This window comes from Rhinatrema bivittatum, chromosome 6 (genome assembly GCF_901001135.1).
Source record: "Rhinatrema bivittatum chromosome 6, aRhiBiv1.1, whole genome shotgun sequence".
Lineage (NCBI taxonomy): Eukaryota > Metazoa > Chordata > Amphibia > Gymnophiona > Rhinatrematidae > Rhinatrema > Rhinatrema bivittatum.
This window is the reverse complement of record NC_042620.1, coordinates 74,286,862-74,306,717: the sequence shown is the minus strand read 5'-3', so window position 1 is coordinate 74,306,717 and position 19,856 is coordinate 74,286,862. Positions and strand designations below refer to the sequence as shown.

The window sequence follows — 19,856 nt, the reverse complement described above, 5'->3', positions numbered from 1 at the left end:
GCGCGCCATCAACGTCCTCTTCTTCATCCATGGAATCATCTTCCCTTTCCTCCCATCTCCATGGCATCATCACCTTCTCTTCCCTTCCTTTGCCTGGCCTCGCCATCCCTCCCAACAACAGGCATCTCCACCTTATCTTCACTTTTTTTCCCATCCCTTGGTATCACAGCTCTTCCCTTCCATCCCCATCTCACCACCCCCCCCGCCCGGCATCACCACCTTCCCTCCCCTACCCACCCTATCCCTCTGGCATAATCACTTCCCTTCCCTTCCCTTCCCTTCCCACCCCATACCCTGACATCATCACCTTCCCTTTCCTTCCCTCCCACCACCCCTTCTCCCCAACTCCTGGCATCATCACTTCTCTTCCCTCTCCACCCCCTGACATTACCATCTTCCCTTTCTTTCCATTCCCCCCCCCCTCCTCCCCAGTATCACCTTCCCTTCTTCCCTCAGGTTCGCCTCTAAAAACAGCAAGAGGTGTTGGGTGAGCAGCACTGCTTTCCTGCTGCTGCCTCCTTTTCTCTCAGCTCACCTCTATATTTCGAACTTCGCAGAACCCTATGGAGTCACGAGACACACTGGCCCTGTGCAATTCCGACTTCATGGAGAAGCCGGCAGAAGAGGAGGCAGCAGCAGGTAAGATGTACCACTCGCTGATTCCTCCTGCTGGCTAAAGTGGCTAGCACAGTGGATGGGGGCAAAGAAAAAGTTAAAATTTTGCTGTTGGCCGCTGAGGCTGTAACTCCTGTCTTCCTTGTACAGTCAGAAACGTTTTGTGGCATGACTGAGCTTCCTTTGCAGCACGCTAATGTTTCGCAGGACACTAGTTGGGAACCACTACCATAGACCTAACTTAATCTCTAGGTTTCCCTTCACAGCTATGTCTCCTGCTCTGGGCTTATCTTATGCTTTCTTGAATTCTGTTACTGTGTTTGTCTCCACCATCTTCACCGGGAAGCTGTGATTTAATATTTTTTTTATGTTACTCCAGAGCTTAATCCCCTTTGAGTGTGACCTCTTGTTCTAGAACTTTCTTTCCACTGAGAAATACAATCTTTACTTCTTTTGTATTAATCACACTTTTGAGGTACTGAAATGACTCTATAACAGCTCATGCAAAAAATCTGGATTCAATTCTCAGGTCAGGTCTTCCATACCCCGGCCTAGCTGGGCTGGGATGCTGCAGAGGCAGCACTCACTGCCTGGAGGTAGTTCTTATCATTACGCAATGGCAACACTTAGTGACCAGACTTAGGGTCTATGATTGCTCCAGACCCTAAATCTGGGTCACTAAGGGTTCCAGAATGTCAGGGATTGTCCTTGAGATTGCTGGGCTAAGTGAGTTGGGAGGGATTATAAAACAGGCAAAAAAATTCCTGGGTAGTGGCAAATGAAAGCTTGTAATGATGTTCAGACTGAACTAGAAGCCCATAAAAGCAAGAAAACATTTGCTAGGAGAAAAGCAAAAAAACAGAACCACTTTGTGGGCACTATGATGGTTCAAACTTACTAATTTACACATTTTATGATTTTTACCAATAATTTACTAGCAAATAAATTTAAAAGAAATGCTTGCTCTTCAAACCTTTTCAGATTCCATTTTTCAAAACTAAAATCAGAAAAAATTATTTCTCTGAAGGGGGTATTTAGCATTTTGTCAGGCTACATGACTGCATATGTAGTGCTCTTTTGGTTCACCACCAGGTGCAATCATGGCTGGCTGTGGGATGGCCCCTAGACCAGCTGCACTCACTGCGGGACGCCACTCACTCTCCCCGACGTCATGCTCCTCTCTTTGTGGCATGGATGCCACCGCTCTGCATGTACCCTTTGGCATGGGCGCACACACACTTAACTCTTTTGTAAGTTCCATGGCGGGAGACCCTGCTTGGTAGGGATGTGAATCGTTTTTTGACGATTTAAAATATCATCCGATATTTTTTAAATCGTCATTAATCGTTAAAGAGAGCGATACAATAGAAATTCCACCGATTTATCGTGAAAAAATCGTTAATCGGGTTAGTGCACACTAATGGGAGTTAGGACACAACCTAAAAACCCACCCCGACCTTTTAAAATTGCTCCCTTAGCCTCCACCACCCTCCCAACCCCCCAAAAAATGTTTTAAAATTACCTGGTGGTCCAGTGGGCCCCGGGAGCGATCTCTCGCTCTCGGGCCATCGGCTGCCACTAATAAAAATGGCGCCGATGGCCCTTTGCCCTTACCATGTGACAGGGTAACCGTACCATTGGCCTGCCCCTGTCACATGGTAGGAGCACTGGATGGCCTGCACCATTTTTAAAGATGAGATCGCTCCCGGGGCCCACTGGACCACCAGGTAATTTTAAAACGTTTTCGGGAGGGTGGTGAAGGCTAAGGGAACGGTTTTAAAGGGTCGGGGTGGGTTTTTTATTTATCGGCCGACAGGCCCGAGCACGAGAGAACGCTCCCGGGACCCCCGCTGGATCACCAGGTAATTTTAAAACATTTTTGGAGGGGGTTGGAAGGGGGGTGGAGGCTAAGGGAGCGGTTTTAAAGGGTCAGGGTGGGTTTTTTGTTTATCGGATCGGGCGCAGCCGATAAAAAAAAAAAAAAACGATCGGGCCAGACGAAACAAAATGCACAATTTGAATCGGAACCGTAACCGAACCGATTCTGGTTCCGATTCACATCTCTACTGCTTGGTACTGAGAGATGACATCACGCGATGCTGGGGATTTAAACACTAGCCATCCCAATCACTGGTGCCTCAGCAACAGGTCCTCCTGCAGTCTTGCAGTGTGTGTTGCTTTCCCTGCTTCATTACCTTTTCTGCCTTGCCTTGTTACCTTGCCTGTCATGCTTGTCATATCATTGCCTTGCCTGTGATCCCCTTCTCCTGCCTTCCCATGCCTGGTTCCTGCCTTGTCTTTATTCCCTGTACCTTGTCTTGTCTTGTCCATCTGTCTCTGCCTGACTCCTGGTTCTGACCTTTGCTACAGACTCCAATTACTCAACTGATTTCTTGCTGCCTGCATTGACTTTGACTTGGACCCGGATACTGATTGCTTGCTGCCTGCTCTGACCTTGGCCTGGACCCACATACCATTGCTCGCCGACAGCCCTGACCCTTGCCCATGTCTTGACTTCATTCAACCGCCTCTTGCAGGACTCTTGCCTAAGCCCTGTCAACGTCTGGAACCCAAAGGCTCAACCTACTGGGAACAGAGTTGTTATAGGTGAAGCCCCAGCTCCAGTCCTAGGAAGAGAGAGTCCACTAGTTGTCGGTGTGGGCCTAGTAGGAATGTCTGCTAGGCTGTGTCAACCATGCCACAGCCCAAGAGTTCAAATTCATGACACCAGATTAAGGTTGAACCAATTCTTGTTTTGGGTGGAAACATAATAATAGTATGGGTGGTTGGCTTCCCCATGTAGGAGAAGGGTGACCAAAATGAAAAAGGGGATGAGAAAAGGCTAAAGAGGTTAGGGCTGTTCAGCTTGGAGAAAAGATGGCTGAGGGGGATATGACAGAGGTCTTTAAAATCATGAGAGGTCTAGAATAGGTAGATGTAAATCTGTTACTTACTCTTTCAGATAATAGAAGGACTAGGGGGCAATCCATGAAGTTAACAAGTAGCACATTTAAAACTAATCAGAAAAGATTCTTTTTCACTCAATGCACAATTAAGCTCTGGAATTTGGTACCAGAGGATGTGGTTAGCGCAGTTAGTGTAGTTGGGTTTAAAAAAGGTTTGGATATGTTCTTGGAGGAGAAGCCCATTAACAGCTATTCTTCAAGTTGACTTAGGGAATATCCACTGCTGTTACTGGCATCGGTAGCATGGGATCTACTTAGTGTTTGGTACTTGCCAGGTACTTGTAGCCTGGATTGGCCACTATTGGAAACAGGATGTTGAGCTTGATGGACCCAGTATGGCAAGTTCTTATGTTTTTATGTTAAGGTAAATGGAGAGCTCCATTAATATATAAGCCTTGACCACCATTTTGCTTTGAGGAAATTTTTGTTATCCTTCCTTGAGGTAGCATGCCATGGCTGTCTCATCTTATTTTTTTGTTGTTGAAGGGGTAAGGCCTCTGGGGTTCTGTACTGGAAAGTTCCTGGCAAGTGCCCAAACACTAAGTAGATCCCATGCTACTGAAGTGAGACCTGTGGTAGACGTGGAGTCAGTGAACCTTCCTTTATTTTAAAATCATTTTCAGACACCTTCTGTTTGGTGAGCTGGGAGCACTTCCACTCTCCTGGACATGTATTTTTCCTCTTTTCTGTTAAAGGACTTTCTGTTCAGTTTTAAAGAGTCCCCATTAACTAGGGACTCAGTCTTTTTGGTTTGTAACCAAAAAAGGGCGAGGTTCTCTTCACTGAGAAGGAACCTGGGATCATCTGTATCCAGAGGAGGGATGACTTACAGCCAACCAGAAGAGAAAAAGAAAGGAATTTTAGTGGACCTGTTCAAGGGTTCATTGGTATCTGTTGAAGATCTTGGGAGAAGAGGAGTGCCACAAGTATTCATCTGGAACTATGAGGAGAAAGGGAGATATGAAAGAAAACAACTGGAGAGGTAGGTCATATATGTGACTGACTGGACACTTAAAGTACTAACTTCATGGGAGGGAAACGTATAACTGCCCCATAACCCTGGAAGGAGAAAAAAAGATAAATTTCAATAATTTGGATAATTGGCTTTTACTTCTAATAATAAATTAAAGGAAGAGGTCACAAATGTATTAGGACACTTGCTTGCAATAACCAGACATGAAAAATACAGCTGTTTCAGTAAAAGTACAGCCTAATGTTTCAGTAAAAGTATTGTTGGAAATCAGTTGAACTTTCAGTGTATGTCCTACTGCATAGATGTCAGCACTCAATGCAGTGTATACCATACATGTATTTTGGAAAATGATTGCTTGTAATGCATAGGATCTACTGTAGAAGAATTTTCTTCTCCCCACTCAAGGAATCTTGGACATTGGAAAAACAAAACTTAATGGGAAGTATACCATCATTGACTGTGTTTTAAATATAGACTTCTGGAACCTCAATCGGAGATTATCAGCCAGGACATATATTATATGTGATACTTGAGCAATAAAGAATCATTCTTATTATTGCCTGGAGAACATTTTTGTACCTACTATAGGTTTGTAGTCATTTAATGGCCTTTATATAGCAATAAACTCTGATTATTTCTCCTATTATTTTTTTAACATGTTCATAAAAGTGCCAAATTAATAGTGCTAATAACTGAAGTCGTCCTTTTATTCCAGAACAGGTACAGTGCAGGCAAAGGCAGTGCAAGCTTCTCCCCAATGCCCTGCCGATATGCATCAGCCCTTCTTTGGAGGAACCATCTTTATGAATGACAGTCTCTGGTGCTATGCAATTTTTGGTCTCACTCAGAGGCTGCCACCACTAGGGTCAATTACCCATTACCCAGATTGTGATGGTGGATTGAGAGAAGGTGATACCTGTCCACAGGCAACTGGACTAAGACCACCAACTCAATTCATATGGCCACTTTCAGCCCTAGGTGAACTGGTGATCCAAAGGTGAAAGTCTGTGTAATACTGCGACAACTCCCTTTAGCCATCCCGTCCCCCTCCCACCTTTAATGTTACTATAACAGTAACATGGAATAGACTTAGTTTGGGGTACTTGCCAGGTTCTTATGGCCACTGTTGGTCTGACCCAGTATGGCATGTTCTTATGTTTAATCAGTTTATAAAAGGCATGATTGATAACGGCTTTTCTCATATTCTATGTCTGGGGGGGGAGGGAGTTTAGTGAATCAAACCCCAAATTAGGCCCTGAACACATTTCCAATACTTTGACATGCAACATAGTTATGATAAAATTGACTAACTAGGTCATTATTCATTCTAATAGGTTTGCCTTTATCAAATAGCTTACTTTCTTAAGATTATTTCATAGATATTCTAGTACTTAAGCAGGAAAATGGGCTAGTTATTTTTAACAGTTTATAATTGATGGGCAAGTGAAAGCTGGTGCAGTTATGACAGTGCATGTACCAGTAACAGAGGAGCATCATTCTCTAAACAACAACTTATGGCATTATCAGATGCAGGGTAAGCTTTTGGAATGTGCGGCTGCAAAGGGCACCATACGCTAGGTGGCACCTGCACCATTAAGCTCTGTGGTGTCACTGGTCCATAAGTGGTAATGTACTGAAACTGGCTGCATATTCTATGACAGCCCCAGGTGTGATCCTTCACCCTGACCAACACCCAAAGGTTGTTTGGGTGTTGCAAAGGTTTGTAGCATCCTGGGCAGACCAATGTAACACCGCTGCCCCTCAACCTACCCTGAGTTGAATGTGCCCCTCTAACAGTGGTAGATATATAGAGTTATGGTCACACTCTTACAGTTTTCTCTCTCTCTCTCTGCTGTTGCCTCTCATTTTTAAAATGGTGCCCTTGCGTGCCCTGGTGGCGCCCCACCAACTGATGCCTCCCTAGGCGACTGCCTAGTCCTGCTTAATGGTTGTGTCAGCCCTGCCAACACCCCAGTCACTATGCTACACCATGACCAACCTCCCCTTTTCCCACTACCTGGCACAATCTATCCTTCCGGTGGCAGGAGGAAAGCAGCAGCAGTGCTTCTTACTTGAAGTTTGAATCACATGAAGCCCTGTAGTTTTGTGAGACCTCTGTGCCTGCACAAGTCAAACTTCATTCTGATGTGGGCAGAGGAGGAAGTAGGCAGTCACATGTAAGAAACACTGCCATTGCTTTCTTCTTTCTGGTGGGGAGGGCAGGGAAAGGATCACACAGGAAAGAGTGAGAAAAGGGAGGATGGGGAAGGCCCAAAAAGTGGGTAGCTGCCCCCCCCCCCCCCCCATTTGGGTAGGTTGGTTACATCCAGGGGTACTACAGGTCCGGGTCCAATCCGGATGGGGAGAGATAATTATTTTTTGGGGCCCCTGGCGCTGTCAATCACAATCTCAGCCACAAACTCACACTCTAGTTCTAGGATTTCCAGAAGGTGCCAAATTGTCCAGAAAAGGAGCAAGGAAGCCAGAACCAATAAAAGGGGTGGAAACCAAACTTCAGATCAGTGTCCATCCATTCAGATCTTGCACTTGGAATGTAAGAAAAATCAACAGGAGTCCAAAGCAGAGTTCCAAATAAAGTCTTTACTGCAACTTAAAGAAAAGAATCCAAGCCAGAATCATGGCATAAGAATCAGCGTCACACAAATCACCCAGGCAAGACAAATGGTTTCTTTGACCATTTTTTTCCCTCTCCCTTCTCTCACTGCTCTTGCAGGGTGGGATAACGAGCATGTAACTCCAGTATAAAAAACCTGGTCAAGTAGAAAAATATCCCCAAGCACAACAAATAGGAAAAATACAAAAACAATCTCAAAAAACGGGTAAAAACTGGTAAGTCTCTTGAGTCCTTGGCTCAAAAATCCCAATCGTTCTCTTCACCCGTGCTGTTGCCTGGGCAAAACAATCTTTGTTCCAGCCCTTTGGAATACTGGGATTATGCACTTCCCTCTGGCACTGGTCAATAAATCCAAAAATCTTCTCAACATCTCTTTCCTCAAAATCCTGCGTGAATGCCTAAATTATCTTCTTGAGATCCGGGAGCAATCTCCAGCTCTCCAACTCTTTCCCACTTCTCTACCACCTAGCTCCAAGGGATAATATACCCCTAGAAGTCTTTCCCCCAAAAAGGAGGGGACATAGCAATGGGAGGACTCAAAAAAACAAACAGTAAGAACCCCTCCCACTGCCCCTAGCTAGAAAAGTAACATGGGAGATAATATTAGTGACTGGTAAAGCCCCGTCAAAAGTGAATGAGGGACAGAGTGATCAGAAGAAGGGAAGATAAAGGCCAAAAATGCATGGGGAGAGAGTAGGGCTTAATTTGTAGGGGAACGGTCTGGAATGCAGTTCTGACACTTCTTTCCAGGCTTAAAAGGCAGAGCAGCAGGGGTGTTCTGCTCAGGCCCCTCCCCTCCAGGCAGCCAACAAGGAAGAGGAGAGGAGGGGTTGAGCGTGGAGCACACAGAGAAAAGAACAACGACTCTGCTCCCTAATCCAGTCTCTCCCCCCATCTCTCTGCAGGGAACAGAAGGGAAAGGTGTAATATTGAAGCAGATACTGCAGGGCAAAAAAAAAACCAGACTCAAAAAAGGGGCTTGAATTAGCACAAGTTTGAAGCTTGTGAGCAGTAGTGCCAATTATCAAGCCTTGATGCATGGCACTACTGCTCAAATTTCAAACTTGCGTTAGTTCAGCCCCTTTTCGTGTCCATTGCCAAGGGCTTAAATTCTGGCAGAACAACCCAGAACGGTGTTCTGTCACCTTTTCTCTGGGACCCAAGAAAGCAGAGCAGTTCTGGCTGCCGTGAGGAAACAGAACAAAGCCAGTAGTTGCATGGATTGTCCCTCCCCACCCCCTCCACCCTTAGAGGAAGCAGAGAAGATCAGAGACGTTTGGGAGCTGCTTACCCTGAGGCATGGGGAGCCGCATAGCTTTGATTCGGGAGTGTGCGTGTGTGAGAGCGTTCACACAGCCTTTGCAAAAGTAACACCTGACCATGGCCTCGTCATCTTCCCTCTCCTCTACGGTTCCATTTCTTTTTTGTCTAACAAATTAAGCCCTGGGAGAGAGGGAGTTGGAGAGGGAGCAGGGAGGCTGGGGGTTGAGCAAGTGACCAAAGGGGTTGGGGGAAGAGTTTAAGAGAACAAGCAAGGGGGGCTGGAGGGGTGACAGCAAGGGAGATAGAGGAGTAAGAGAGCAAGCAAGGAGGATAGAGGGGTGAAAATGCAATCAAGGCAGGGATGAGGGGATGAGAGACTGATCACTTAACAAGAGAGAAAGACAGAGGGAGAAAGTAACGCAGAAGAACAGACCTGATATAGGGACAGCGCTTCATTTTTTGTTCCAAGTCGGAAGATCAGGATCAGGCAAGCCTTATCTGTCTCATTAAACATAAGTGAAACATCCATCTTTTTTTTTTTTTTTACCTTATTTTATTTAATTTTTTGAATTTTTATCCCACCTTTCCAAATAATGCTTAAGGCGGCTTACAGAATTGTTTTTTCTTAGAATTCAAGTGCAATAAAGTCCCTACTTTAGAGTTTATAATCTAATGGGCCGATACAATAAGACACATATTTAGCGCCCGTTTTCTATGCAAGCACAGTCATGTCTCCTGGGCACCCGATGCAATATTTAAATGAGCTGTTGCATTAAAAAGGACTCGCTAGAGAAGAATTGTGCCCACAATTGCAATGGGAACTCAATACAATTGACCGTTTTATCCCACTTCAGGTCAATTTTGCCAAAAATATATGCCCAATATACATGAAATCGGCCTGCAGGGTGTCAATTGTGTGTGTATATTGTGCGTCCAAATTTTTTTTTTTCATCAAGCCATTGCATTATAACTTTATTCTTAAATACCGCAAGCAGTAGATTTAAGTATCGCAATGCAATTTAAGTAGGAGGAACCACACAGGACAGTATTTTTTAAAATTCTCCTGATCCCTTGCCTCGTGGATTGACTTAATGCCAGCTCCAGGGTAGGAGTTAAATTTGCAGGGATAAAAAGTGTGTGTTGGGGGCCCGGCACACACTAATCTCATTCTTGTATTGAGTGCTAGTCTAGCACGTCAAAAACGCATGTGGGTACACAAGGCAGAGAGAGATAAAGGGGCCGATGCAATACAGTGCGCTCAGCCGAGCGCACTTTATAACCCGCAGTCGGACGCGGGATAAATAGGCACTAATCCACGCCCTAATGCAATAGGAGGATTAGCACCTATTTAAGGTGTGTCCAACATGGAGTGAATGAGATAACGCTCATCACATGATGATAGGCCATCCATTGCTCCTTCCATGTGACAGGGGCTGACCAAGGGCACCGGTAGCCCCTGTCACATGGTAAAGGCAAAGGGCCACTGGCGCCATTTTGCTTACTGGCTGCCGACGGCCTGAGATCGCTCCCGGGAGCCCCGCTGGACCACCACAGATTTTAGGCAAGTTTTGGGGGGATCCGGAGGGTGGGGGGATGTAATTAACGAAATTTGAAGGGGTGGGGTGGGTTTTTTTTTTCCGGCGAAAAAAAAAAAATGACCGGATGGAAAACAAAGTTTTCCACGGGTTGGCCGACCCATCATAAGAAAACGAAGCACATCTCTAGAAATTACCCATTATACAGAACGTTCTCTAGGGAAAACAGTGCTTAGTGGCCACGATGTTAGAGCTAGGAATTGTTGTCATTTTCTAAATGTTATGTCCTGCCAAATCTGATAAATAAAAGTCTATTTCTGGGGTGAATACACGTTGTCTTTTCCCTGACTTAGGATCGCAAGTAAGGTGGGAGGGCAGCTGGCAGTGTCTTGTAGCAGACAGATCCCTGTACCCATAAACCTGCTTGCACACCTCTTTGTAGTACACATAGAAATATATGTCATATTGTTTCTGTGTGTAATTTTATGTGCACCCTTCCCAAAGTAATTTTCAAAAAAGCCCATTTATGCATATAAAAATGCATTTTACAATTATAAATGCTTTAGAACAGCACTTCTCAACCGGTGTGTCACGACGACACACTAGTGTGTCGCCAAACACCGGCAGGTGTGTCGCGTCTCCCTGTGTCCCACTACCACGTTCTACTTTCCTTCTCCCTTTTTCCAGCCCCCATGGGCCAATTGGAAGCCTCCTTTCTTCCTATCCCCATTGCCCAATGGGAAGCCTCCTTCAGTTTGCCTGCCCCCGCGCAGGCCAATCGTAAGCCTCCTCCCTTCTACCTACTAGTGGGTGTAGGAAGAAGGGAGGAAGCCTTTGATTGGCCAGTGAGGCAGGCATCAGAATGCCCGGGGGTGGGGTGGGAGGAATACAAGTGTTGAACTCCGACAAAGCAAGGCCGCCTTGGGAGCCCATTCCCATGGTGGTGAAGAGGAAAACCCGACCCCGATGAAGCAAGGCTGCCACAGGACCGTGGCGGCGAAGAGGAAACCTGACCCTGACGAAACAAGGCCACCATGGGAGCCTATTCCCATGGCGGCGAAGAGGAAACCCAACCCCAACTGAGGCCACCACGGGAGCCCATTCCCGTGGTGGCGAAAAAAGAAGGCCCACCAGAGTAAAGCCGTGGGAGAACTGGATCCCATCCCTGCAGAGAAGGAAGAAGACATGTGTCTGTGTGTGAATGAGTGCCTGTCTGAGAGCTGGTGTGTCTGTGTGTGTGAATGAGTACCTGGGTGAGAGCTGGTGTGTCTGCGGTGAATGAGTGCCTGGCCGAGAGCTGGTGTGTCTGTATGTGAATGAGTGCCTGGCCGAGAGCTGATTTGCCTGTGTGTGAATGAGTGCCTGGCCGAGAGCTGGTGTGTCTGTGTGTGAATGAGTGCCTATCTGAGAACTGGTGTGTCTGTGTGTGAATGAGTGCCTGGCTGAGAGCTGTGTGTCTGTGTGTGAATGAGTGCCTATCTGAGAACTGGTGTGTCTGTGTGTGAATGAGTGCCTGGCTGAGAGCTGTGTGTCTGTTTGTGAATGGGTGCCTGGGTGAGAGCTGGTGTGTCTGTGTGTGAATGGATGCCTGGGTGAGAGCTTGTGTGTAGAGGTGTGAATGGATGCCTGGGTGAGAGCTTGTGTCTGTGGGTGTGAATGGATGCCTGGGTGAGAGCTTGTGGGTGTGAATGGGTGCCAGGGTGAGAGCTTGTGTCTGTGGGTGTGAATGGGTGCCAGGGTGAGAGCTTGTGGATGTGAATGGATGCATGGGTGAGAGCTTGTGTCTGTGGGTGTGAATGGATGCATGGGTAAGAGTTTGTGTGAATGGGTGCAAGAGCATTTGTGTGGGATTGAGAGTTTGTATATAAGAGACCATGAGTGTGATTGAGAGAGAGACTGGTAAGGAAGATGACTGGTCGTGGGGTCTAATTGGGTGTGTGTGTGTGTGAGTGACTGGTTGTGGGCGCTAAGGAAGAGGACTGTGAGGACAGAGCTTCAGCAGCCCTTGCTGCTTCTGGTGAGTGCTATTGGCCTAGAAGGGAAAGGAGTAGGAGAGTTGCTGGAGAGGGTAAGTAAAGGTGGCTTTTTACATTTATTTTTCTTGATTGACTGCCATTTTAATTATTGGGTATTATACGATGTCTGCTGTTTTGAAATATTTTATTGATATTTGGACATGTTTTAATAATTTGTATTAGTTTTTAATTGTTGGATATTATTCTGTTCAGCAGCTGTTTGTAACATTTTTAGTATAGCTTTACAATTATTTCTGTGTGGGGCTCTATAGCAGCTTGGCTTATTCTGTTTTCCCAATAGGAAATGTATTAGTGTTAGGTTCTGGTTTAATAGTTGTATTTCTTAGATAGGATTCTTTATTTATTTATGTATCTATTTATTTATTTATTTATTTATTTATTTATTTAAAGGGGGGGTTTTTATCGACATTCGTAGGTACATCTGTTTTAGTGTGTTCCATAAAGAGGTGTAACTTTGTGTGGGTTAGTTTGTGTGCATTATTGCAAATCCTGAGAGTCTGTTAGGTGCTTTATTTCTCTTTCCATTTCTCCAGGTTCACACTGTATGCAGAGTGGCTTTTTTGGTTTTCCATTCCAGTTTCTGTCTCCATATTTATAATTTGTAGTTTTTCTGTACTTGGTGAAGGGTGTGTGACCGAGGTGAGGTATTTTACTAGCATGTAGGCATTTGTATCAATCTTATTTGTTGTGTTTTCTCAATAGGATATGCATTAGTATATATAAAAATATATATAAAAATATAAAAATTCTTTAAATAAATAAAATAAAATAAATAAAATTAGTGGTAAATTACTATCTTTTCATAAGGCTATTGTGCCTGGTAGTAAAAGGAGTTTGTTTTGCTTTTACTGGGATGTCATCAGAACCAGAATATCTTTTTTGTATGGTGAGTATGCACTAATTGCTGGGGGTTGAGGGGATTCCTGTGGATGCAGAGTGCATGTTTACATTTAGCTCCATGATGGTCACATGTTCAGTGTGTCACACATCTGAGAGCCATCTGTCAGGTGTGTCCCGGCCAAAAAAAGGTTGAGAACCACTGCTTTAAAAGATTGCCCTCTCCATATAGTATGCATTAAACTCAAAGACTAAAGTATATAAATGCTGAAGCTGTTACATAATACTGGTAAAGTTGTGAATAGGGTAATTCTTCCATAGGTGGATGGAATGTGCTCACATATCTCAATTCTTGCATCTAGTTGCTGGTTGGATAATAATAATTATTAATTTAAAATATTAATTGACCTGTTAGCACTCTGTGTATACATCACGGAATCTATGACAAAAGATATGAAATGACTTTTATAATAATTTTTCTTTGTATAAAAGTAAAGTTTAAAAGAGAAACCATCATCTATAGAAATATATATTTGTATCTTTTAGATTCATAAATTTAATTCCCAAATTCAAGTATGCATTAATGGCTGATTGAATGTATCATAAATAATTTCTCATTTATAGTGGATGGTAATTTATATTGTATATTTCTTGTTATGTCTTAGATAAATGGCACATTCACTTATAGAAATATTCCTTTTTGAATTTTTATGAGGCAGCTACACATGCATTGCTAATCATCTATGATGTTATGGCCAGATTTTACAAACGTTGATCAAATATATCATGAAGTGCAACCAATTATTTAATTCCTTACAGATCTACCCACCCTTTTTCCAGAAGATGGTATAAGAAATAAACTAGAATGGAGCTAGGGTTGGAGAAATGAAATAGAAGTGTGGTTTTAATTGAGCTAATAGAGATCTATTTTCAATAAATGTTTTTACAATTCCTCTGTTCTTACAAACATCAAGAGATGTTTGGGGAAAAATATGTTGCTTGTTCTAACCACACCATAGAAATTTTTTTTTAAGTATATAAAGGCTGACAAGGGAACTCTGTCATGATTTTGGGACGACATACATTGTGACCATTAGTGAAATTAAAATAGCATAAGACCATTTATCTCACACATTCATTTTTCCAGATGAGGCCAAAAATATTCTGGCTACCTGTGTAACTGCATCTCAGAACTTGAAAGCCTGGCTCCTTGAGCTCCTTTTTGTCATAGGTTTTGTAACCTGTTCACTTCCTATCTTTGATATTGGAAACTTGATTAATTAATTATATGATTTTTGATTTTAATTTTTTAGAGCTCTATTTTGTTGGGTTCAATGTAGCCTTGCTGTGGTGCAGGGGGAGAGTGGGTTATAATTTATATTTTAATTTAATTGTTGTAAATGTGTCCTTGGGGTTATTGTTTATGGGGATAATGGTTGTTTGTTGTATTTTGTTTTGTTTATTGTTGTTCTTTAGTTATTAAATGCTGCATGTCTATTCTGCTTTAGTTACTGTATCATATTGATTTTATTGGCAAAAATGGGTTATCTAAATGAAATAACTGTATATAGATTTGAACATTACATGTGTTCTTCATAAACTCATATCCTCTATATCTCATTTTTGACATTTTTTAAAAATGTAATACATGACTTTTAAAATATGTTTGATAGGAACTAAGCAATCATAGGACATTGTGATGCATAGTAGGTATTCTGTTCATGAACGATGGATAGTACTAGCAAAGATAATTTATATGGAAATTACATGAAAAAAGTGGAAGTATGTAACTGTCCTGAGTAATTTACAAATAAATCAGTATTCATAAACATTGGCTATTTGGCATCACTGTAGGGCACTTAAATCCTGTGGAGAATGTGTGCACAGCACGGCAAGGATAAGAGATGATCTATACTAACATATAGCAGGATCACAGTTTATTAACACAAATATTAGAAAGCTGTCTGGTGTCTGCTATGCATCTTAAAATTGCCCTAGGGAGCTTATGGAATAATTCCAGAAGCTTCACAGCACATAGGCCATGCAGATACTGATCTTTGCTGCATTACATGGGCATTCATTGAATAGTAGTGAACATTTTTCTCTAGACACATTAAGAAAGAGTCCTAATCTTGCTCTGGAAAGCTTTTACCACATACTTTGTGCAAACATTATTTAACAATCTCGTGATAATTTTACATACTTCCAAATATCAATGACTATTAGGGATGTGAATCGTTTTAGGACGATTAAAATTATCGTCCGATAATTTTAATATCGTCTTAAACCGTTATGGAACACAATACAATACAGATTCTAACGATTTATCGTTATAAATCGTTAGAATCGTGAGCCGGCACACTAAAACCCCCTAAAACCCACCCCCGACCCTTTAAATTAAATCCCCCACCCTCCCGAACCCCCCCCCAAATAACTTAAATAACCTGCGGGTCCAGCGGCGGTCCGGAACGGCAGCGGTCCGGAACGGGCTCCTGCTCCTGCTCCTGAATCTTGTCGTCTTCAGCCGGCGCCATTTTGGTTCCGGCGCCTCGCTGAACGACCTCCTGCAGTCGATCTCCTGCCGGCGCCATTTTCCGTACGAAAACGATTCGCGGCGGGAAATCGCTCCCTGACCCCCGCTGGACCTCCAGGAACTTTTGGCCAGCTTGTGGGGGGCCTCCTGACCCCCACGAGACTTGCCAAAAGTCCAGCAGGGGTCCGGAAGGACCTCCTGCCGTTCAATCTTTTTCGTCTATGGCCGCCGCCATTTTTCGGCGCCATTTTGGAAAATGGCGCCGGCTGAAGACGACAAGATTCAGGAGCAGGAGCCCGTTCCGGACCGCTGCCGTTCCGGACCGCCGCTGGACCCGCAGGTTATTTAAGTTATTTGGGGGGGGTTCGGGAGGGTGGGGGATTTAATTTAAAGGGTCGGGGGTGGGTTTTAGGGGGTTTTAATGTGCCGGTTTTTCGATTTTTCGATTTTTAACGACCCGCAGGTTATTTAAGTTATTTGGGGGGGGTTCGGGAGGGTGGGGGATTTAATTTAAAGGGTCGGGGGGTGGGTTTTAGGGGGTTTTAATGTGCCGGTTTTTCGATTTTTCGATTTTTAACGATTTTTAACGATTTTTCACGATATTTTACCCCCCCAAACGGCAACAATACGATTCCCTCCCCCTCCCAGCCGAAATCGATCGTTAAGACGATCGAGGACACGATTCACATCCCTAATGACTATTGTGAGGTTCTGGCCACCAATTAACCTTTTATTTATTTATATATTTATTTCTCTATTTATTTTAAAACCTAGAGACTACAGATTACAACTAAGAAATATATAAAAACATAAAACATCTGTCTAATATCCATTAGCCATACTGTGATGTCAGAATTCATATTTTGTGACACAACCTATTTAATCCAGTACTTTAGAAGTTATTTGTGATATCTGCATTAGACTTCAACATCATTGAATTGACTAGAAAGGAGGAAGAAGTTGTCTGAATTGAAAAATTATCCTGCATTGGCTTAACAAATAGGTTTCTAAAGCCATTTTATCAGTTTTCTTAAGAGCAGTGGCAGCATTTTTAATATTACTTATACAATCTTTACACATATCAAAATATGTGTGACTTTGGTAACAAAGTTAAGATGAAGACAATTTTATAACACATTTTACAAGTGATTTCTACTACTTACATTACAAATGCATAGATCTGTATTTCTTTGTCTGCACTATAAAGACAATTAGTTGTTATGCACCCTATCCCATACCAAAACTTAAATGTGAGAATTAATACATTTTAACATCACAGAGTTCACAAGCCTGTTCTCATTTTTTTGCTTCAAATGTTTTCCTGTTTTATTGGGCTTCCAGCTCAATCAGAACTAGAGTTAGGACCCATAACAATCATTCACCACAAGTGATGATATTTTTTTTTAGTCTATCTACCATCTGCAGACCAAAGGATTGGTAGAGCATGTTAACAAGACATTGAAGAACTGGGAAGACCTGAGACAGTTCACTCTCGTGTCCGTCCTTTACCATATGTGAGTTACTACAGAGTTCTATTGGGTTCTCCCCCTTTAAATTCTTGTATTGGAAGAAAACCCAGCGGCATCTTTGATGTGATCTGACAAGAGCAACCATAATGGGAAAAGAATCTGTTCAACTATGCCTTAACTATGCAGAAAAGTTTGTAAATCGTTATATAGGCTGTGATGAACATCTCCAATATGTTAGGAGCAAATAGATGACCCATTAATCAGACTACCATGGATAGATCCTTTGACATAAGGGACCATGCCTTTGTACTACTTCACTCTTTGGACAGTAAACTTTTAGAGTTAACTGTCAAATTCCTTCCTATTTAAGCAACATTTGCTTCAGTATCTTCTTAAAATGCTCTACCAGTCTGTTGATCTTCAGATGTTAGATAGAAGTTTCACTCGCAGCAAAATATACATTTGTTTTATAATTCATGAAACAAAGGAGGTGCCCATCTAGACAAGGATCTTCATGATTTCTTTTTTTATTTAAACATATTATATACTAGAGATGTGAATCGGAACGTTAATTGTGTAATTGTGTAAACATATTATATACTAGAGATGTGAATCGGAGCCGATAAACAAAAAACCCACCCCGACCCTTTAAAACTAATCCCTTTGCTTCCCCAACCCTCCCGACCCCCCAAAAAACATTTTACAGGTACCTGGTGGTCCAGTGGGGGTCCCGGGAGCGATCACTCGCTCTCGGGCCGTCGGCTGCCACTAATAAAAATGGCGCCGATGGCCTTTGCCCTTACCATGTGACAGGGTATCCGTGCCATTGGCCGGCTCCTGTCACATGGAGGGAGCACTGGATGGCCGGCGCCATCTTTAAAAAAGTACGTGTGTGCGCAAATTTGTAAAATCTACCCCTATAAGTTCAGCAAAAAATCAGAAACAAAACACTGATTATGGTGTTGATAATTGTCTGAAGGTATTAATTTCCCTCTAACTAGAGGTGGTTTCTTGGATAAGAATGGTCGTTTATACATTTAAGTCTGTGGTTGATTGAAAGTCTTGTGAAATCTCAGTTGGTTTATCCTTCGTGGAAGTAATGATTTTGGACTTCATATTATTATGGAGGACAGCTTCTAAGTAGTGAGGCTCATAGTCCACCATGTCTTGAATGTAGTAGTACCCTCTATTAGATTTTTTTTCCCTTAGGCCCTAAATTGCTATTTATTCAAAGGCGCTCCCTATAATGGGCAGCAGAATCAGGGGTGGGCTTGGGGGTTGGTCAGTTGGAACACTAGATAGGACCAAAAGAAATTTCAAATTGGCATTAGATTGGATCTTTGGCCAATAGATTCAAGCCAGGATTCTTTACTGGGTTATTTTCATCCTGAACTGCCATTCATGGGCTAATTCCAATTCCTTCCTCTGGAAGGATTTTAGGACGTACTTGTTCTCAGACTTCCCCTCTAGATATCCCTTCTTCATCTGGTATAACAAGTCATCTCTTATGATACAGTATGGGGGTGACCTGTTCTACTAGCTCCTCTACCTCTGGGTTCCTCCTCTCCTTGTTGTATTTGCTTGAATGCAAATATGAGGATATCATCTTCATTTTAACATTTTAAAATGCCCCAGAGGACCCTTCATTTTCCAAATCATAGCATCTGGTTCAGTCAGTTGTTTGGCATCTTATATTCTGTTCTCCCTTATGAATCTTCCTTTCAAATCTGGTTTATTCTAATGCTCCTTATGTTACCTCTATTGGCACATTTGCTTGCTCTTCAGGTCATTCACATAGAGGTCTAGGTCTTCAAAGGAGAATGTTTCCCCTAATACTCAGCTATTGGAGTCTTCCTCATCTGAGTTTGTGGCTTGACCTAACCTGGTAGTCCTAATAGTGTTCAAAACCTGGGAATTATCTTCTGATGTCCACAGAGTAAGGCAGCATTGGCAGTACACACTGGGGTAATAAGATGGATTGGATTCGTGGAGTAGTACTGCTGTACATTCCCAAGTATGTAGGCAATGGTAATTGGTTTCCTGGGGTTCTCTTTTGTACTATGGACTATGTCTTGGTGCATCAATATCTTCATATTTCCCAAATCTATTAAAACCTCTATTGCTACTTTATTTACACTGATGGGAATCAAAAAGGACCTGTGATTCTGAGGCCCAATTCAGCCAGAGAGCAGAATTACAGCATTTCATTGTAAGGCTAGTGTGCTTGGGCTTCCCTTTCCTGTGGTGACAGTCCCTGGCCATATGACTCCATTTTGTACAGATGAAACACTGGATGGTCAGCCCAAAGGGTGAAATTCCTGGTTATGGGCCCATTGCCATTGGCATCTTCTCCATCTTATCTCACTCATTTTTCCTCCAGATACTGCTTCATGGACATCTACCTCTTCCATTTCGGGAATGGCAGCTGCATGGCTTAACATGGTTTTTGTCTGGTTGTGGTCATCTGCCAGGATTTATGAGTCCTTTCCATTATGATATTAGAATATTATCATATCCACCTTCAAATTGGAGTGTTGAGATCATTTAGAAACTGTTCCAGGAGGAATTGGTTAGCGACTTCTTGGCAGAACCTCTCATCTGGTCTCAGCTCCTTCCAGCATGAGTTTCTCAGGTAATAATATAGGAACATGGGTTTTAAAGGGCTAGAGCCTATCCTTCTGGAATTCGAGGTGGTGGATCTCTTCACTGTATCCCATCTGGCTGTTTGTTATGTGACTTGACTTTTGTCTATCAACAGGTTGGGCAAGTAGGCAATCCAAGTCCCCTCTGGCCAACCTGACCTCTGGGCTGTTCTATCAAAGTTTATTTAGAAGAATGTGTGGGGGATAAAAATGCAGGTGAAGAAGTAAATTGTACCTTAGGGCACTGTTTTTGCCTTGCTAACGACTGGAATGAGTGTGGGGGAATAGTGTAACAGGCTTTACTGTTTTTATTATCCAATGTTTATTATTTGTTTTTAGTATTGTTTTGTGT

General features: G+C 43.0%; 1 long non-coding RNA gene across 1 annotated transcript in view; it reads left to right on the top strand.

The window, feature by feature from the left end:
- The window catches only part of LOC115093202, a 166,978-nt gene extending 147,687 nt beyond the window's left edge, over nt 1-19,291 (top strand). The window contains exon 3 of the long non-coding RNA XR_003857219.1: nt 19,243-19,291. This is a non-coding gene — a long non-coding RNA (uncharacterized LOC115093202). The remainder of the gene's footprint in view (nt 1-19,242) is intronic.
- Nucleotides 19,292-19,856: the final 565 nt, after the last annotated feature.